Genomic DNA, 20,255 nt, shown 5'->3' on the forward strand with positions numbered 1-20,255 from the left:
TTGACAGAAAAGGGGTCCCCAACCTCAGATCCTGTTATAGGAATCTCATTCACTCTTCACCACCTAAAACTCGTCCTGTACATGAGTATGTGAGTCTATTAGTTAGGATGGCTTCAAAAATTTATTCCTTACTCAATGCATGAAACTACGATAACTATTATGCAATTCCTCCTTGGAACACCATAATACTACAATATACACAATCATAAATATACAAATCATCTCATATCTCACGCAAGCAAGCAAGCCTCCCCTGCCTATCTCTCAAACTCAATTGACACTCGCTCAATGAGCAATTAACTAACCCAATAGATTATTTATCTCCTCTATAAGAGTCTTGTTTGTCAAAACAAGACCATTTTATTTAAAATGACTCATTGGAGCTGAGAGTACCACTTCATAGTGCCAATCCCAAAGATCACAACTCAATGTTCACAAACAATTCATAGGATAACAATTTGTTTAACATCTACCTGTTCATAAACAATTAACATGATAACAAAAAGAATCAATTCAATCTTAAATTATCAGGCATTCAGTTTGAACAAAATATATTAAATTGCATCAAAATCATATTAGTTTCCTTTACTTTGGTTAAACAACTCTTTATCTTGTAGTGCTTTTTAGAGTGTTATTTCTCACATTGCTTTAATACACAAAGAGAACTATGATCAATGATCCGAACACATCTTTACAATTTTAGTCGAATAAAGATTGACTTTGAGTCCCTTAACATCACATGCAAACCCCTATACCCCAAATACAAAAAATTTCTTAAAAGATAAGAAAAAAGGATAAAAGATGAGCTTACTATCTTGTAGATTCTAGGTAGGATTGCATGCTCAACAGTAAGAGTCTTATGGTTATGGTGTACTTCAATTTTCAAACATAAAAAAGATGGATTCAAAGATCTATAAAAAAGGTAGAGAAAGTGTCCCAAAAATGTTTTAGAATATGGTGATTCTTATTATATATAATAAATGAAACTCGATTAAATAAAAAAATCTATTTATAGAATGACTTTTAATAATAAAATAATTGAATATTCTCTTTTTAATATCACTGCTGATCTTACAATAATAATAAAGTATATAAAGAGTAAAACATTGCTGATCTTACAATAATAATAAAGTATATAAAGAGTAAAACATTGGATAATTGAATTTATAGATACATGATAACAATTTATAGATACATGTTAGTTTATAGATACGTGTAGAAAAATATATCGTTGATTAAAATTTATAATTAAAATTTGAGTTATATATTATATATATTACATTAAAATAAATAAGTATTCACTAAGTTGTTAAAGTAAGGTGTAGGTATATTTTTTGTTATGGATCCCGTAAAAAGTAAATACATAATCAAGTCAAGATTGAGCTTAAAATTATCAATAAAACATGCATAAATACAAAAAACTTTAAACAATATTTAAAAATAATTAGCCATATGAAATTATAAAAAATAGTTAAATTTGAAATCTTAAAAATAAGTGATATATGTGTATAACTATATATAGACGATTTACTCTTTTATTTTCACAATTACCTATTCCTAATTTACCATTTATAATATAATTATTTATCCATTCTTTAAAGAGTAACAATTATTTTTACATCTATAACAATATATAAAGATGATTCCCTCCTTTGTATCCACATTTCAAAATACCAATTTTATCCTTTAAAGTATAATTATTTATTATATTTTTGAAAATTAACCGTTACTTTTACAAGTTTTTTTAAAAAATCCTCTATATCTGCTTCTTCTCTTTTTCTCTTTTTATCGACATTTATTCTTTCAACATTTCTGATATATTTCACTTTATTTTAATAATAATAATAATAATAATAATAATAATGTTAATTGTGATACTAATACTACCTATATCTAAAGATGACAAATAAACTCGTTTCCGTTTTGATGGAAAATCTTCGCATTAACTGGATATGAGGATGTACATATTCCTGCCATAATACCCATCCCTATCATTCTCCCTCTCCATTTAAATTATTAAAATATTCACAATTAATTAAATAACTCATATATATATATATATATATATATATATATATATATATATACACACACACACACACTTATAATACTTTCAATTATTTATTTCTTCTAATTATTTGGTTTGTCATGAAACTCATTCGCATCTCCGATATATTTTTTATTTTATCATAACCTTTATGTAATTATGTTAAAATGATGTATGTCAATTAAAAAGTTTTATGTCTCACATTTGAATATTTCTATTACTTTTTAATATTTTTATTTATTATATATTTTCCTTTCACATGAAAATATTTAGTACTTTCAATTTAAGTGTTTAATAACATAAACATTTCATTTACTAGGTAATATAAAAAAAATTATTTACTTGTTATTATTTATTTTTGTTTCATTTGAATAACTCTTTTGTTTCGTTAAAACAATTTTCGTTATTTCTCAACTATTGAGTATATATGTTGATATTTGAAAAGTTTTTTTAGATTTCTAAGGTATTTTTCATCTTATCATACCCTTAATTATGCATTTGTTTTTCTTTGTATGATTTATTTCAACAGTCTCTCAAATTATTTTCTAAGACACATTTGTTAATTTTTTAATACTTTTATTTGTTGTTTATTTTCATAATGTAGAATATTATTTTGATATATTTTATCTAATTTTTTTTTATTTTCTGACTCATTATCAATCATACTGTAATTTTTTTCACTATAATTGTATAAATAACTTTTATTTACTAGAATATAAAAATTTAAGGTAATTGCCATGAATATTTTTTATCACCATCCAACATATATTGGAGTTCAAAGATGCAAGATCTATGTCAAATTTTTTTTATTATGTTTATTATTTGTTCTTTGCGACATTTTGATAAAGTGATGCATTATAACTTTTATTAATGTATAAAAGAGAGATTCATTAGAATTTAAAAAACTGAAATAAACAAACATATAAAATATATTTTAATTTGAATATTTGTTTTCCTTTTATATTTTTTTAAAATATTTTTTAATTTTATCAACTAGGTTTCATTAATGTTTGCAAATTTAATAAATGTTTTGGTTTTCATGAAATTTTATTTGGTATTCTAATATAAAATGTAAACAATTATAATTTATTTCAAAATATTTGATATCGAAGAAACAATCATCCTCTTAATATTAAATATTTGATAATATTATGTTTTCTTAATCGTAATTTTTTATTATTTTATAAAAAATAATTAAAATTAATATCGAAGTAGTAAGAGAACGAATACGAGTATGGGTACGAGATTATACCCCGGTGAAGATGGGGATGAGACAAGAGTTCGATACTCGTTAAATTTGAAATTTGGGTATGGGGATGAAGATGAATTTTTTCTACGGAGATGAGTATGGGTAGGGATGTCAACGGAACGAGTAGGGTACAGGTAGTAGTTCCCCCATACCCTATCCGTTGGATAAATATTCGCCCCATACCCGTACCCATATCCGTCGGGTATCCGTTATGCGGGTACCCGCCTATTTTTTTCATCTCCGCGGGTATCCGCGGGTATTTACAAAAATATTTAAAAAAAACAAATATTTAACCGTTAACATGCGGGTATCAAAAATACCCGTACCCACGGGTAGTGGGTATTCATTTTTAATATTCATTTCCTATCCGTTGTGGGTTTTATCCGCGGATACCTGCGGGTACGAATTTTTTTGACATCCCTAAATATGGGATAGCGAAATCGGTCCCGTTGCCATCCCTACCCATATCACTATGATTAAGAGTAAATTAATATTGAAATTAAAATTTTAAATGAAAATAATAAAATATAATAAATATCTTCAATAAATATTAATTAAAAATTTAAATTATTAACGAATAATTAAAGGAATGATTTAAAATAAAATATATTTATTGATTAAAATAATAATAACATCAAAAATAATAATAATATTATTATCGGTTACCAATCAAAAATTTCATCTATAACTATATATAAAGGGGATTCCCTCTTTTGTGTCCACATTTCATAATTCCAACTTTACCCTTTATAATTTAATTATTTATTAAATTTTTAAAAATTAATGGTTATTTGTATAAGTTTTTATAAAATTATTTACTTATCTCCTTTTTCTTTTTTTCTCTTACTATTCATCAACAGTTATTTTTCTCTTATTTTCTCCGTACATTTTATTTTATTTTTTATAAATATACTTTTATTTTATTTATTAACTTAATAACATTACAACATCATCAATTATTAATATAATTCAAAAAAATGTGTACACACAAGCGCGATAGCGCCTGTGTTTACACTAGTTCATAATAAAAGAAATTTAAAATAATTAATAAAATCAACTAATTTATAAAAATCTTTAAAAATTAATCATATAATTATTAATTACAATTGTATAAATTTAAAAAAAATTCAAAACATATGAAATAAAAATGATCCATCCATAATTAGAAAATTAAAAACAATTAATAAAATTAACTGATGAGTTATTGAAAAACAATATAAAAACAAATTATATGATTATGGATCGTAAAAGTAAATATTTTAACCATTTAAAATATTTTCAATCATGTTTCAAAATAAAATAATTATTACTTTGAAGTAATAAAATATAATAAATATTTTCAATAAATATTAATTGAATATTTGTGACTAGTAATTAAAAAGTAATTTAAAATAAAAAATACTAATTAATTCAAATAAAAATAAAAAAATAATACCAAATATAATAGTATAATCACTTAATAATAAAAATTCCATTCATAACTAAATAAATTTAAAATAATTAATGAAATAAATTAATTTATAAAAATTCTTTAAATATTAATTATATAATTACTAATTACAACTGTATACGTTCAAAAGGTTTCAAAATGTACAAAATTAAAAACAATCCATTCATAATTAGAAAATTAGAAGCAATTAATAAAATTAATTAGTCAATTATTAAAAATAAATCGAAATAAATCTAATAATTATGGATCGTAAAAAATAAATCTTTTAATCCCTTAAAATTATTTTCAATCATGTTTCAAAATAAAATAATTATTTTTTAAAGTAATAAAATATAAAATACTATTAATAAATATTATTTCAAAATTTGTTCACCAATAGTTAAGTGAATGATTTAAAATAAAATATATTTATTCATTCAAATAATAATAACAAAAATAATAACAATTATAATACTATCAATATTGTCAATTACCAATAAAAACTCCATTCATAATTAAATAATTTTAAAATAATTAATGAAATCAACTAATCAATAACAAAATTAAAAATTAATTATATAATTATTAATTGCAACTGTATATATTTAAAAGGTTTCAAAATGTATACAATTAAAAACAATCCATTCATAATTAGAAAATTAAAATCAATTAATAAAATTAATTGATCAAATATTAAAAAAATTAGAAAAAAATCATATAATTATGGATCGTAAAAATAAATACTTTAATTAAAAATATTCTTAACCATGTTTCAAAATAAAATAATTATTACTTTGAAGTAATAAAATATAATAAATATTTTCAATATTTGTTGACTAATAATTAAAAAATAATTAAAAGTAAAAAAATACTAATTAATTCAAATAATAATAACAAAAATAATAGCAAGTATAATAGTATAATCATTTACTAGTAAAAACTCAATTTATAATTAAAGAAATTTAAAATAATTAATGAAATAAACTAATTTATAAAAATTCTTTAAAATTTAATCATATAATTATAAATTGCAACATATAAATTTAAAAGATTTTCAAACGTATGGAATAAAAAAATTCATTCATAATTAGAAAATGAAAGCAATTAGTAAAATTAATTAGTCAATTATTAAAAAAAATAGAAACAAATCTTATAATTATGTATTGTAAAAAATAAGTGTTTAATCCCTTAAAAATATTTCCAATCATCTTTCAAAATAAAATAATTATTTCTTTAAAGTAACAAAATATAAAATATTTTCTATAAATATTATTTCAAAACGTATTGACTAATAATTAAGTGAATGATTTAAAATAAAATATATTTATTGATTCAAATAATAATAACAAAAATAATAGTAATTAAAATATTATTAATTACTAATAAAAAATCCATTCATAATTAAATAAATTTAAAATAATTAATGAAATCAACTAATTAATAAAAAAATTAAAAATTAATTATACAATTATTAATTTCAACTGTATACATTTAAAAGGTTTCAAAATGTATGGAATTAAAAACGATCCATTCATAATTAAAAAATTAAAAGCAACTAATAAAATCAATTGATCAAATATTAACAAAAATTAGAAAAAGATCATATGATAATGAATGTAAAAATAAATGCTTTAATCCCTTAAAAATATTCTCAATCATGTTTCAAAATAAAATAATTATTACTTTGAAATAATAAAATATAATATTTTTTTTAATAAATATTAATTTAAAATTTGTTGACTAATAATTAAAGAAATGATTTGAAATAAATTATATTTATTAATTCAAATAATAAAAAGAAAATTTATAACTATTATAATAGCATTATCAATTACTAATATAAATGACATTTATAATCAAAGAAATTTAAAATGAAATCAACTAGTGAACTAATTTATAAAGAAGCTTTAAAAATTAATCATATAATTATTCATTGCAACATATAAAATTTAAAAGATTTCAAAACCTTTACAATAAAATAAAGTCCATTCATAATTAAAAAATTAAAAGCAATTAATAAAATTAATTTGTCGATTATTAAAAAAATAATAGAAACAAATCATATAATTTTGGATGTAAAAAATAAATATTTAATTTTTTTAAAAACATTCCGAATCATGTTTTAAAATAGAATAATTATTACTTTGAAGTAATAAAATATTAAATATTTTCAATAAATATTAATTCAAAATTTGTTGACTAATAATTAAATGAATGATTTAAAATAAAATATATTTATTGATTGAAATAATAATGACAAAAATAATAGTAATTATAATATTATTATCAATTACCAATAAAAACTCTCTTCATAATTAAAGAAGTTTAATATAATTAATGAAATCAACTAAGGTTTAGAAATTAATCATATATTTATTAATTGTAACCGCATATTAAAAGATTTCAAAACGAATAGAATAAAAAACAATTCATTCATAAAAAAATTTAAAAATAAATCATATAATTATGAATTATAAAAATTAAATATTTTAATCTTTTCAAAATATTCTCAATCATGTTTCAGAATAAAATTATTATTATTTTGGAGAGTCTAAATTTATATAAATTTAAAAGAGAAATTACTATATACAACTTTGTCATTTAGTACGAAGGGCAACAAAATCAATAAATCATAAAAGTAGAAGAGATCGATATTTTTGCAATGAACCTAACTTAAATCAAAATGGTAAGTTGTTTTTATTAAACTAAAACATCAATATCCATTTTTACTATTTTTCTTCTTAACAATAATTTTCTTTTTTTTACAAATGACTACTTTACCAATAAGATTTCATATTACTTTACTTCAACACTCCTACTCCTTGTAAGCATGGCTTCAATCTCGTTAGGATAGCTTTTGTCTTTAAAACCTTGAATGGTGGCGTCTACACAAATAAATATCTCAAGTTCAGTATTAGCAACAAACAAAAAAGAAATATGACACTCTTAAACCAACTCACCTGATAAGATGCGATTATAGTGTCTGCATCATTTTCTAGGTAATCAAGGTTCACATGCTCCATTTAGTTGTTAGTATTATGGTGCTTGATTTAGTCCCACATCGCTTAAAATTGTGAGATATGATTATCTATTTTACTATATAAGAAACCTTATGTAAAGCTTGAGATACACCAGAAATAAAAATACTTCCTAGTAAAATTCTTGTGTCGTTTATGTGGACATAGGCATATACATTGTATGCCGAACCACATTAAATTCCTGTGTTGTTTATTTTTCTCTCCTTATTCTTTCTTTTATTGCCTTGTTCCTAACAATTGGTATCAAGAGCCATTTTTCTTAGTATGGTTTGTGGTTGCAACATTATCTGATCTTCCATATCAGAAAAGATTTGGCAGGAGCTTTAGTCAAAAGCAGCAGGAGCTTTCGTCAAAAGCAGCAAGAGCAATGACATTAGAAGAAGGGAAGGTGAGGATTGAGAAGTTTGATGGTAGTGACTTCGGGTTCTGGAAGATGCATATAAAGGACTACTTGTATCTGAAGAAGTTGTGTCTACCCTTAACAGGGCAGAAGCCAATCGACATGACGTAGCCATAATGGGATTTGTTAGATTGACAGACACTCGATGTGATGCGGTTGACATTAGCCAAGAATGTTGCGTTCAACATCATGAACGAGAACATAACCGTAGATTTGATGAAGGCGTTGTCAAATATGTATGAGAAGCCATCTGCAGCCAATAAAGTGTATTTGATTCGCAGGCTAGTCAACCTAAAAATGGGTGAAGGTAACTCGATTACTAATCATATTAGTGAATTTAATACAATTATTGTGCAGTTGACATTAGTGCAAATAACATTTGATGATGAGGTGAAAACATTAATTTTATTACCATCCCTTCGGGAAAATTGGAGTGCATCTATTATTGTAGTTAGTAATTATGCAAGTAATAGCAAGTTGAAGCTTGATAACATTTGTGACTTAATCTTAAGCGAAAATGTTTCCAGGAAAAGTTCAGGGGAATCTTCCAATTCTAGTTCTAGTTCAGCATTGAGTACTGAAACTAGAGGAAGAAGTAGCCAAAAAGGTTGTAATCAAGACTGAGGCAGATCAGAGTCTAGAAGGAGATCACAACCAAAATTCCGGAATGATATCACTTGTTGGAATTGTCATAAAAGGGGTCACTTTACAAATCAATGTAGGGCTCCAAGGAAGCACAACAATAAGAAGCAAGATGATGATCAATCGGCAAATGCAACAACTAACGAAATTGGAAATGCACTATTATGTAGTTTAGGTAGTTCTATTGACTCATGGATTATGGACTCAAGTGTGTCATTTCATACTACACCTTCCTTAGAACTATTATTTATCTATGTTCCAGGAAAATTTGGGAAGGTCTACCTTGCAGATGGAAAATCTCTTGGTATTATAGGAAGAGGTGATATTAATATCAGAACCTCTAATGGAAGTGTGTGGAGTTTGAATAATGTCAGACATATTCCTGTCTTAAAGAGAAACTTAATATCTCTATGGCAGTTGGATGATGAGGGGCATTACACCACCTTTGGAGATAGACATTATAAGGTAATCAAATGTAATCTTGTTGTTGCTCGTGGAAAGAAGCAATGATCTCTTTACATGATTGCAAATGAGGGTATGATATTAGTTGCAGAAGTTGGCAACAATTCCTCTTTGTGGCATCAGAGGCTTGGGCATATGAGTGAGAAAGGAATGAAGCTCATGGTCTCAAAAGGTAAAATACCTAACTTGAAGCATGTTGACGTTGAATCTTGCGAACATTGTATATTTGGAAAGCAGAAAAATGTTAGCTTCTCCAAAACAAGTAAGTCGTCTAAAGTTAAAAGACTAGAACTAGTGTATACAAATGTTTAGGGGCCAACTCTAGTGAAATCCCTTGGAGGGTCACAATATTACGTAACCTTCATTGATGACTCTATAAGAAAGGTATGGATTTATTTTCTTAACAATAAATCTTATGTGTTTTCTGTTTTTAAAAGGTGGAAAAAGGAGGTTGAGACTCAAACAAGTTTAAAGATTAAATGTTTGAAGTCTGATAATGGTGGAGAATATGAAATAGTCAATTCAAGGAGTTTTGTTCAAAGAACGGGATCATAACGATCAAGATGGTTCCAGGAACACTAGAGCAAAATGGTGTGGCAGAAAGAATGAACATAACCTTAAATGAGAGAGCAAGATGTATAAGAATCCAGAAAGGATTACCCAATGTATTTTGGGCTGACGCAATAAGCACAACAACTTATCTCATAAATAGAGGACCATCAATTCCTTTACATTATCAATTACCTGAAGAAGTATGGTTTGGAAATGAGGTAAATCTTTCACATTTGAAAGTTTTTGGTTATGCTTCATATATTTTGTTGAACTCTAATAGTAGAGATAAACTGGACCCTAAGGCAAAGTGATGCTATTTCATTGGTTATAGATCTGACATGTATGGCTACAGGTTTTGGGATGACCAAAACAAGAAAATTATTAGAAGTAGAAATGTTACTTTTAATAAAAACATGTTCTATAAAGACATGACTGCAAAATTCGCAAATGCAAATAAACAGCCAGAGCAGGTATCATTAGAAGATATTTCAGAAAGCGATGTAGTCAACAAAAGACAAAATACAGAAGTAGAGCCTGAGTCAGAACCTGAACAAATAGTAGAGTCAGTAACTCCCTGAAATACTGATTAGAAGATATAGTAGAACAATTGTAGCACCACAAAGGTACTCTCCTTCATTGCATTACTTGTTGTTGACTGATGCTGGTGAGCCAGAACATTTTGCTGAGGCTATGCAGAGAAATGAATCTATTAAGTGGGAGCTAGCAATAGAAGATGAGATAAAGTCTTTTCAGAAGAATAAGACATGGTCTTTAACTAAGTTACCAGAAGGAAAGAAGGTTTTGCAAAATAGGTGAGTCTATCGATTAAAAGAAGAACTAGATGGCAACAAACGATATAAGGCTAGACTCGTAGTGAAAAGGTTCCAACAGAGACAAGGAATTGACTTCACAGAAATTTTCTCTCCTGTTGTTTAGATGACTACCATCAAAGTTATCTTGAGTATAGTAGCTGCAAAAAATCTTCATCTAGAGTAGTTAGATGTGAATACTGCATTCCCACATAGGAATCTTGAGGAAGAAATCTTTATGGCACAACCAAAAGGTTTTGAAGTACAAGGAAAAAAGAATCTTGTATGCAAGCTTCATAAAAGTTTGTATGAATCGAAACAAACACCGAGACAATCGTACAAGAAGTTTAATAAGTTTATGAGAAACTCAGAATTTCACAGATGTGAAGAAAATCATTGTTTTTACGTGAAGAAATATGTTAACAACTATATCATTCTTGCCTTTGTATGTTGACGACATGTTGATTGCTGGTTGTCAACACCCAATTTCGTCCGAGTAACAATGATAAAATAATAATAGAAAAATTAATTAAAGTTCAATTGAGAAAAATAAATAAATAACTAATAAAATAAAAAAGTAAAAAAAAACATTTTAGTTCGAAAAAGAATAAATATCTATGGTTATTTTATTTTATTTATTATTATTTTATTTTATTATTTATTTATTTTATTTTTAATTTAATTCAATTTTGTCTTTTTGTTTTATTTTATTTATTTATTTGTGCTTTTTATTTTACTTTTATTTTTATTATTACTATTATTTTATAATTATATTATTTTTCTTTTTTTTATATATAGTTCCATTTTGTTTTATCTTCCTGATTCTAGTTTAATAAAAAAAGAAGAAAAAAAAAGGAAGGAAAAAAGAAAAAAAAAAAAGAGAGAGCTAGAGGTTAACGTAAGATCTTTGTTATCAGCAAACCCATGTCTTTTTAGAGCATACCTATGCCTTTTTGCTATTGGCTAGTTGAAAGATGTTCAGATGTGCATCAACTATGCCGTCTGAATTGGGAATTACATGTAATAGCTAGCTGGCCATGGTCATGATTGTTGAAGGAGTAAGAAGCAACATCTGCTGTACACAACAGGAACAAAAAACACACCCTTGATCAGACAATTGCATCCAGGAGGAGAACATAGTGAAAGAGATTTTACAACAAGGTAAGTCTTTAGCTGCTTAACTTCTATTGGCTTTGTCTAATTATGATGCTTGTGAATGTATGCGTTGAATTTATTTGAATTTAGCGTTGTTATTATGTTTACTCTTTTCCACGCTCTCGCACATGATCATTCATTCATAACTTTCACCTCCTCGCCAATTCCTTCGTCACCATTCTTTCGTTCTCAAACTCATTTGATTCAATATCCATTTTCATCCAACACGCACGAAACCATCACCATTGCCACGCAATCCCCATTTCTCGTCTTCCTACATTGAACCTGAACCACTCTCACCCTCGTATTCTTTGCTCACCTGTGTAAAAACCAAAGAAATAGAGACCCAAAAAAAGATATCCAAATGCAACATCCAAAACGAACCCATCACACCTACATTCACCTTTTCCAATCTTCTTCTAAATAGCCACTAACAGACCTCCATCACCAAACAACATATTCAATTTCAGAACCTTAATTTCTTTCCCTAACACCCTGCACGATCATCACGAGAACAACAAACCAATAATCCAAAGGTCCGAAAGGGTGAGTACAAGCAATCCTTGATGACATCGTTGGCGGCGAGTCGGAGTTCGAACAGAGGGGTGTGGTTGGAGACTCGACGGTGTGGTCATGGCAGCAGCTCCAATCTTGATCACCAACCTCGTTGTTAGGGGGCTCTATTCGGTTTTAGAGAGCTCGCGAGTTAGAGAGGACGAGCCTCCTGTTCGCACTGGCAGTGCCGGTAATTCCCTCGACGGCGATGGCAGGGTCGACGACGGCCTTGAAGCGGCAAGAGGAAGCTTAGGGAGATGTTGTTGGACAGTGACGAGAGGGACTGTCTCGCGCGCAGGAGAAGAAACGAGAAGCGCGAAGATTTGGGGAGTTGGGTTCTCGTCGACAACGCCTCCGGTGGTGGCTAGCGTCGATAGTGACGTGTCTCGCCGGCCGTGGGATGTGTAGTGGCAGCACCTAGGGTGGAGGTGCGGCGACTACAAACTTTGCAAGGAAGTAGCCGCGTGTGAGAGGTAGAGAAATAAACCCTTTAGGGTTTCTGATTTAAAAAAAAAATAAGAGGTTAGGTTTGGGCTGACAGACCCATCTTTACTCCACGCACCTCCGTCTTTAATCTCTGCGCACCCCTAATTTTTTATCTATACGCACCCCCTTTTTCTTAATATGTGCACCCTTGTTTTCACTTCATACACCTCCATATTCTGATAACTCGCACCCCCTATGTCTTTGTTTCTCATTTTTGGGCATGTGTTTATGTATTACTCGCTGCACCCTCACATTTACTTCACACACCCCTATGTCATTGTTTCTCATTTTTGGGCCTGTGTTTATGTATTACAGGATGCACCTTCACAGTTACTTCACGCACCCCCTATGTCTTTGTTTCTCATTTTTGGGCTTGTGTTTTATGTTTACTTCATGCACCTCACACATTACTCATGCACCCTACTATTGCTGTTTTTTTCACTTTTATCTTTTTTTTTGTTATTAAATTTTTTTCTAAAAAAAATAGAAAAAAAAATTTAATTATAAAAAATTACAAAAAATAGAAAAATCTAAAAAACGAAAAATGTTCTTTTTTTGCTTTATTGTGTCTGTTCGGTTGCCCGCACCGTGTGACACTCATTTTAAAAAATACCAAAAATAGTTTTCTTTCTCTTTTAGTAATTCAAAAACAAAAAAATACAAAATTTTGAAAATATAAATATATCAATATTTTCAAACAAAAAAGGTCATTTTTTAAGAACTATGTGATCCTTGATTCTCCATTGTGAGATACGTAGGAGCAAGGCCAGTCCTTGTCATGTTCACTTCCAAAAAATCATTTTCCAAATAGTTTTCCAAATATCTTTCAAAGAACTACGTAACCTTGATTTCTCATTTTGAATGAGAATACGTAGGACCTGTTAAAAACAGATCTGTCTAATTATCTTAACCACAAAGGGATCTGAATTGATTAATAGGCTTTTATCTGGTTTAAGATGAATCTTGAATAAATCTTTAGGTTTTAAAGCTCAATTAATCAATTTCACGGTTCTGGGTTAATGGACTGTTTAAATCAATCAAGAAAGATTATGAGAGAGAAGAAAGAAGAAAGACACACAATTTATACTGGTTCGATTCAAGGTGAATCTACATCCAGTCTTCTCCTAAGTAACACACTTAGGAGGATACCACTAAACAAATAGGATCCAAGAATTACAAGCACACCTATATAATTCTAGAATCTAAAATCCAAGAACTTGATCTACCAATCAAGAACTCCCCCTAGGAGCAATGCATCCACGCAATTGCACCTAGGCCTACACTTCACACAATGAAGCAACTGTAATCAGGAATACAATAAACAGAATCAAGAAACGAATACACCTATGTTGTGCAAATTTGACAATATGCTCCTTGATTCAACCAAGACCCATCATGGTAGAATCAACTATCAATCTTCTTGGATCTGCACTTGAATGATCTTCCAGAATGATCAATCTCTATGTGACTATCAGAAGGCTCTCTCTCAGAAGGAAAAACTACGTGATTTGTCAATGCTCTCCTGTCCCAAAACAGATTCTAAAACTAGCTTTTATACAGAGTTTTCTGCTGTCATTAATTGATTAGCAATTTACCTAATCGATTATCGTGAGTGTATTTTCACTGCCTTAGTGCAGTACTCACAGCTAATCCATTAGTTAAACAGCTAGCCATTCATGTTTGCACCAGCAAGAGTGTAATGGTCCAAAGCAACACAAAACAGGCCTAATTTACATCTGATAAAGAAAAACTATTAGCCTAATGCATAACCTAACTAGACCAAATCTATGTTCTATTCTAATCCAGTAGACATCATCAAAATCATTCTTCATTCATAGGTGAAGTAGCTCCCCCTACCAACAGGACCAAGGTCAATCCTTGTCGGGCGTAAAAAACAAAAAAAAAAACATTTTTGTTTCTTTTCAGTATTATTTCTGCTATATTTTTAGGGTTTATTTAAAGGTACTGCCTTCGGGCGGGCGTTGTAGGGTGTTAACATCTTCCCTACGCATAATCGACTTTCGGATCCAAAATCTGGTTTTTCGCAGACTTGCTTTATTTTCATGATTTTCCATAGTTTTCCAGAATAATTATGGTCGCGACTCCAAATCTCTTTTAAAACTCGTTTTCTTTTTTGTTTTGTCGTCCTTTGCGATTCTGGTTGCGACATTGGTGCTAATATGACCGAAATTGACAAGTTGAAGAAACAATTGTCAGAAAATTTTGAAATGAAGGATGTTGGTCAAGCCAAGCAAATTCTTGGTATGAGAATCTCCAGGGATAGATCTGAAGGTATTTTGAACTTATCTTAAGAAAAATATATAGAAAAATTGCTTAGCAAGTTTAATGTTGGAAATGCTAAAACCAGAAATACACATTTGGGAACTCACTTAAAGTTCTCAAAAAGGCAATCTTCTCAGACAGAGGAAGAAGAAAGTCACATGTCTAAAGTGTCATATGCATATGCAGTAGGGATCTTGATGTATGTTATGGTTTGCACCAGACCTAACATAGCACATGCAGTGAGAGTTGTGAACAGGTTTCTATCAAATCCCGGAAAAGAGCATTGGGAAGGCGTGAAGTGGATATTGAGATATTTGAAGGGCACTTCAAATATGCATTTGTCTTTTAGAAGAAGTAATCTCAATTTACAAGGGTTTTCTGATGCAGATTTAGGTGGTAATTTGGATGGTAGGAAGAGCACAACAGGTTACATTTTTACGTTGGGTGGTACAGTTACAGTTTGAAGTCTAAACTTCAAGGAAGAGTCTCCATCTCAACCACTAAAGCTGAGTATGTAACTATCTCATAAGTAGCGAAGGAGTTGATATGGTTGAAGAACCTTTTAAAAGAATTAGGAAAACAACAAGATGACTCTCCGTTGTTTAGTGATAGTCAAAGTGCCATTTGTCTTGCTAAAAATCCAATTCTTCATTCCAGATGCAAACACATTGAATTGAAGTATCATTTTATCAGAAACTTTATAAATGATGGCGACTTGTTTTTGTTGAAGATTCCAGGTGCAGAGAATCCAACTGATATGTTGACCAAGACTGTCACAACAACTAAGTTAAGGCTTTGTATTGCCTCAACTAGCCTTCGAGAAAATTGATGATGAAGACACTACTACACTAGGTGGTAATGTAAATCAAATCCCAAGTGGGAGAATTGTTAGTATATTATGGTGCTTGATTTAGTCTCACATCGCTTAGAATTGTGAGATGTTGTTCTCTATTTTACTATATAAGAGACCCTCTATAAAGCTTGAGATACACCAGGAACAAAAATACTTCCTAGTGTAGTCGTGGACGTAGGCATACACATTGCACGCCGAACCACATTAAATTCTTGTGTCGTTTATTTTTCTCTCCTTATTCTTTCTTTTATTGCCTTGTTCCTAACATTAGTAACTCAATCATTATTAACTCAACTTGAAAATGAATGACAATGGTAAAATAAAAAGATGTCATTTAACTAAGCTAAGAAATTTAACGTTGAAAGAACTATTTAATAGTAATATAGATACAAATAAAGTAAATAGAAACGGAAGAATCACTGAAAAATTGAGATACATGGATATAAGGAAATAGAATAAGTTAATGTTTAGTGATACACGAATAGATAACCCAAGGTTAGTGGGGGATTTAAGTGGAAACTCGCTAACCTAAACACAAGGAACCTATGAAAGCTGGAAAAGGATTAAACAAATGAATTTCAAGAAACTTTGAATTAGGAAGAATTAACATTGCATTAGAAAGCCAAAAACCAATGGATAACAAATAGGGATAGCAAAACTCAATATTATCACATCAAAGCTATTGTCCTGAATCTAGATGATAAAGAAATCATAATGTTCAGTGATGATGCAAATGAGTTATGACAAAAACTGGAGAATTTGTGAAGGCTAGTTCACTAAAATTAAGATTGAAAATAACCTGATTGAGGCAACGTGTAACCCTTTAACAACATCTGGATATTTAATAACTCCAATTGGTTTATTGATAATCCCCTGAAAGCAGCGCAACCTTTAAGTTAGACATGCAAAATTGTCCCAAACTACAAACTTGATGAAATGGCTCTAAGTAAGCACAAAATAACAACTAAATAATCCCTTGGTCCTGATAATAAACACAAGGCAGATTGATTAGTCAAGATAGATATTCAAGGTACAAAAGACAAACCATGGTCACTCCAATCGTTACCATTTTTTTTGAACAATTCACCATAGTTCTACACTAATAATGATTTAATCAAAGCATAACTATACATAAAATCACAACTGACAAGCAAAACTAAATTCAAATAATAAATTATAGATTAGCACGCACATTTGACATAAAATAGTGTAACTTTGGAAGTTTTAGGTAGTTATGGATATCACTCATAACTTCATATTCATGAACATCTTCCAACTACTGGTTAGGAATGTGAATTAAAATTTGGATCTCTACTTGATTCAATCTCTTAAAAACCAATTCATAAGATCATTATTCTACAGTCAAACATTCTATTTTCATTATATCATAACTTTAAGTAATATATAAAAGAAATGATAAGAGAAACTACCATTTTATGATGCTTCAACAATCTACAATGTATACTTGATTGACATATATCACTCTGCTTTGTGTTTAGGTGGAGCTTAGCATTGAGAAAAAAAAGTTTTTGCCTTCAAGAGTGCATACACTTCAGGACTGCTCTTTATCAACCCGAGGTATTTGTCTAAGAAAAACAGAGCAATAACAATGTGACATTAGATCTCAATACACACAAATATATACAAAGAAACAATTCAAATTGTTCAAACCTTGCTCCGCCCTAGTCTGAACTACATCAGTAATTTGTTATTTCAAAAAGGGTCAGCTTTAATGCATGAACCACCTCACCAAAATTTACCTGCATAAAACATATGAAAGTTGACTGTCAACATGGAACTATAACACAATACACAAAAATGATGTGAGACAGAAGTACACCCCATAAGATGATTAAAATAATAATACTGAAAGAGAAAATTTAGTAAGAAAGGTAGTTAAAAACAAAACAAATGAAAATAGCAATGTTTACCCTTTTCAAACTTATAAACACGAACACACACAATGATATCAAAGAAAATCAAGATACATTTGTTACCTTATTTGCGGACAATGCATTAGTGTAGACATTGCACAACCATAGTCCCTATTAGCAAGAATCTCAGGACCAAATAGATCAACCTATAAAATACAAGAATATATGCCAAAGTGTTGATGGAAGAAAAGATGCTTGGAGGAGAGATTTTGCAAAACATCAGATTGCAAAGAAAAGTGAACCATCAAATTATAAGTTAGAACTTGACTATAACTTGGAGGAACCAACACTACCTGATTCAGATGAAGAATTTGACATTTTAGTTTGGTGGAAGGCCAATGGGTTAAAATATCCAATTTTGCAAATGATTGCAAGAGATTTTCTAGCCATTCTTATCTCAACAGTTGCTTCTGAGTGTTCTTTTAGTACTTGTGGTCGATTTCTTACTCCACATCGTAGTATATTACAACCAGACACTTTAGAGGCATTGATGCGTGTTTAAGATTGGCTATGGACTGACATAGAAGGTAATTAAATTAGCACTTCAAATAACATATTTATATTCATTCAAATGATTAACTATGACAAATAAATTGATTTTCCTTTTCAGGTTCTTCAAAATTGAAAGTGGACAAGATGAAACTTAATACAATACTAGAGGAGATAATTGATGATGATGTTAGTAGTTTTATTTTTAAGATTTTATTCTAATTTTACTAATAGTGTCACTATGTCATTTATTGATGACTTTATTTGTGTTTTATTTGTTTCAGGAATCAAGTGGTCAACATGAAGATATTGGAGAGGAAACATAGATCTTAGACTGTTATTTTTAGAAGAATTATTTTTTAAATTTCTTATATTTGGGATGTATGTTTTTGGTACTATTAATTTGAATTTATGTTTTAACTTTTATTTAGTTGTTCATTAAGTTCTATTTAGATGTATGTATAATTTGTTTTTCCGCAATTTAATTTAGACCTCATTTAAAAACTAATAATTTTTTTTTAAATCTCCGCGGGTATCCAACGGGTACCCGCGGGTTGAAAAATATCCACGGATATTTTTTATGCGGGTATCCAACGAGTAACGGGAAGGGTAACATGTACAATTTTTTCTTGTGGGTCAGGTAGCGGGAAGGCACTATCCGTGCCCGACCCGACCCGTTGCCATCCCTAGGTGGAGCTTGAGCATTGAGAAAAAAATGAGTTTTTGCCTTCAAGAGTGCATGCACTTCAGAATTGCTCTTTATCGATCCATGGTATTTGTCTAAGAAAAACAAAGCAATATCAATGTGACATTAGATCTCAATACACACAAATATATACAAAGAAACAATTTCAAATTGTTCAAACCTTGTTCCACCCTAGTCTGAACTACATCAGTAATTTGTTATTTCAAAAAGGGTCAGCTTTAATGCCGGAACCACCTCACAAAAAATTTACCTGCATAAAACATATGAAAGATGACTGTCAACATGGAACTATAACACAATACACAAAAATGATGTTAGACAGAAGTACACCCCATAAGATGATTAAAATAATAATACTAAAAGAGAAAAGTCATTCAGAAAGGTAGTTAAAAATAAAACAAATGAAAATAGAAATGTCTACCCTTTTCAAATTTATAAACACGAACACACAAAATGATATCAAAGAAAATTAAGATACATTAGACTCGTTACCTTATCTACGGACAATGCATCAATGTAAACATTGCACAACCATAGTCCCTATTAGCAAGAATCTCAGGACCAAATAGATCAACCTATAAAATACAAGAATATAAGAAAGTCACTGGACATGCCAAATTAAATATATCAATACATAAAGAAAGAGTCACCTCACGGGTGATAACAATATGACCAAGTCCAAGCTTTGGAAATAGCCTTACAGAATCTAAGATGGGGAAAAAAAGTTGAAAACGAATTTAAATGATAATGTTACAAATAAATCAATTACAAAATAATTCCATACTCTTCCATTTTCGACATAGTTTGCTTTATCCAAATCTAATATGAAAACAAATAAAGAAACACCAAACTTAACTCTACATAGGTCTCAAACATGAGAGAATTAGAAGCTGGTACTATTCTCCACTCTTCAGATCTATAACAACATTAAAAAATTCCATATCTAACAAACACAATTATTGAGTTCAAATTTCATAATAAAAAAACAATATATAAATAAAAAAGAAAAAGGTAGGGTTTAGTGAAGAATACATTGTCAGTGTCAGATGAGAACAACCTGGTAATGGTGTAGGAAGGTTAAGATTGTCCTCCGTCGTCGTGGTAATAGTGGAGGTTGGAAGTGAACAGCCTGGTTCGTGGTCTCAAAACCTAACAGAACATTCTCT

The 20,255-nt window shown here is 29.2% G+C and overlaps 2 long non-coding RNA genes across 2 annotated transcripts; one reads left to right on the forward strand and one right to left on the reverse strand.

Moving 5' to 3' along the window:
* Nucleotides 1-7,491: 7,491 nt before the first annotated feature.
* Nucleotides 7,492-13,105, reverse strand: LOC114170784. The gene is made up of 2 exons (XR_003601168.1): nucleotides 11,572-13,105; nucleotides 7,492-7,610 (listed from the first exon to the last, which is right to left on the reverse strand). It is a non-coding gene; the product is annotated as an uncharacterized LOC114170784 (long non-coding RNA).
* LOC114170795 lies at nucleotides 11,688-18,756 on the forward strand. The gene is made up of 3 exons (XR_003601179.1): nucleotides 11,688-11,789; nucleotides 18,505-18,572; nucleotides 18,668-18,756. It is a non-coding gene; the product is annotated as an uncharacterized LOC114170795 (long non-coding RNA).
* The last annotated feature ends 1,499 nt before the right edge of the window (nucleotides 18,757-20,255 follow it).

Source organism: Vigna unguiculata, chromosome 2, assembly GCF_004118075.2.
Source record: "Vigna unguiculata cultivar IT97K-499-35 chromosome 2, ASM411807v1, whole genome shotgun sequence".
Classification (NCBI taxonomy): Eukaryota; Viridiplantae; Streptophyta; class Magnoliopsida; order Fabales; family Fabaceae; genus Vigna; species Vigna unguiculata.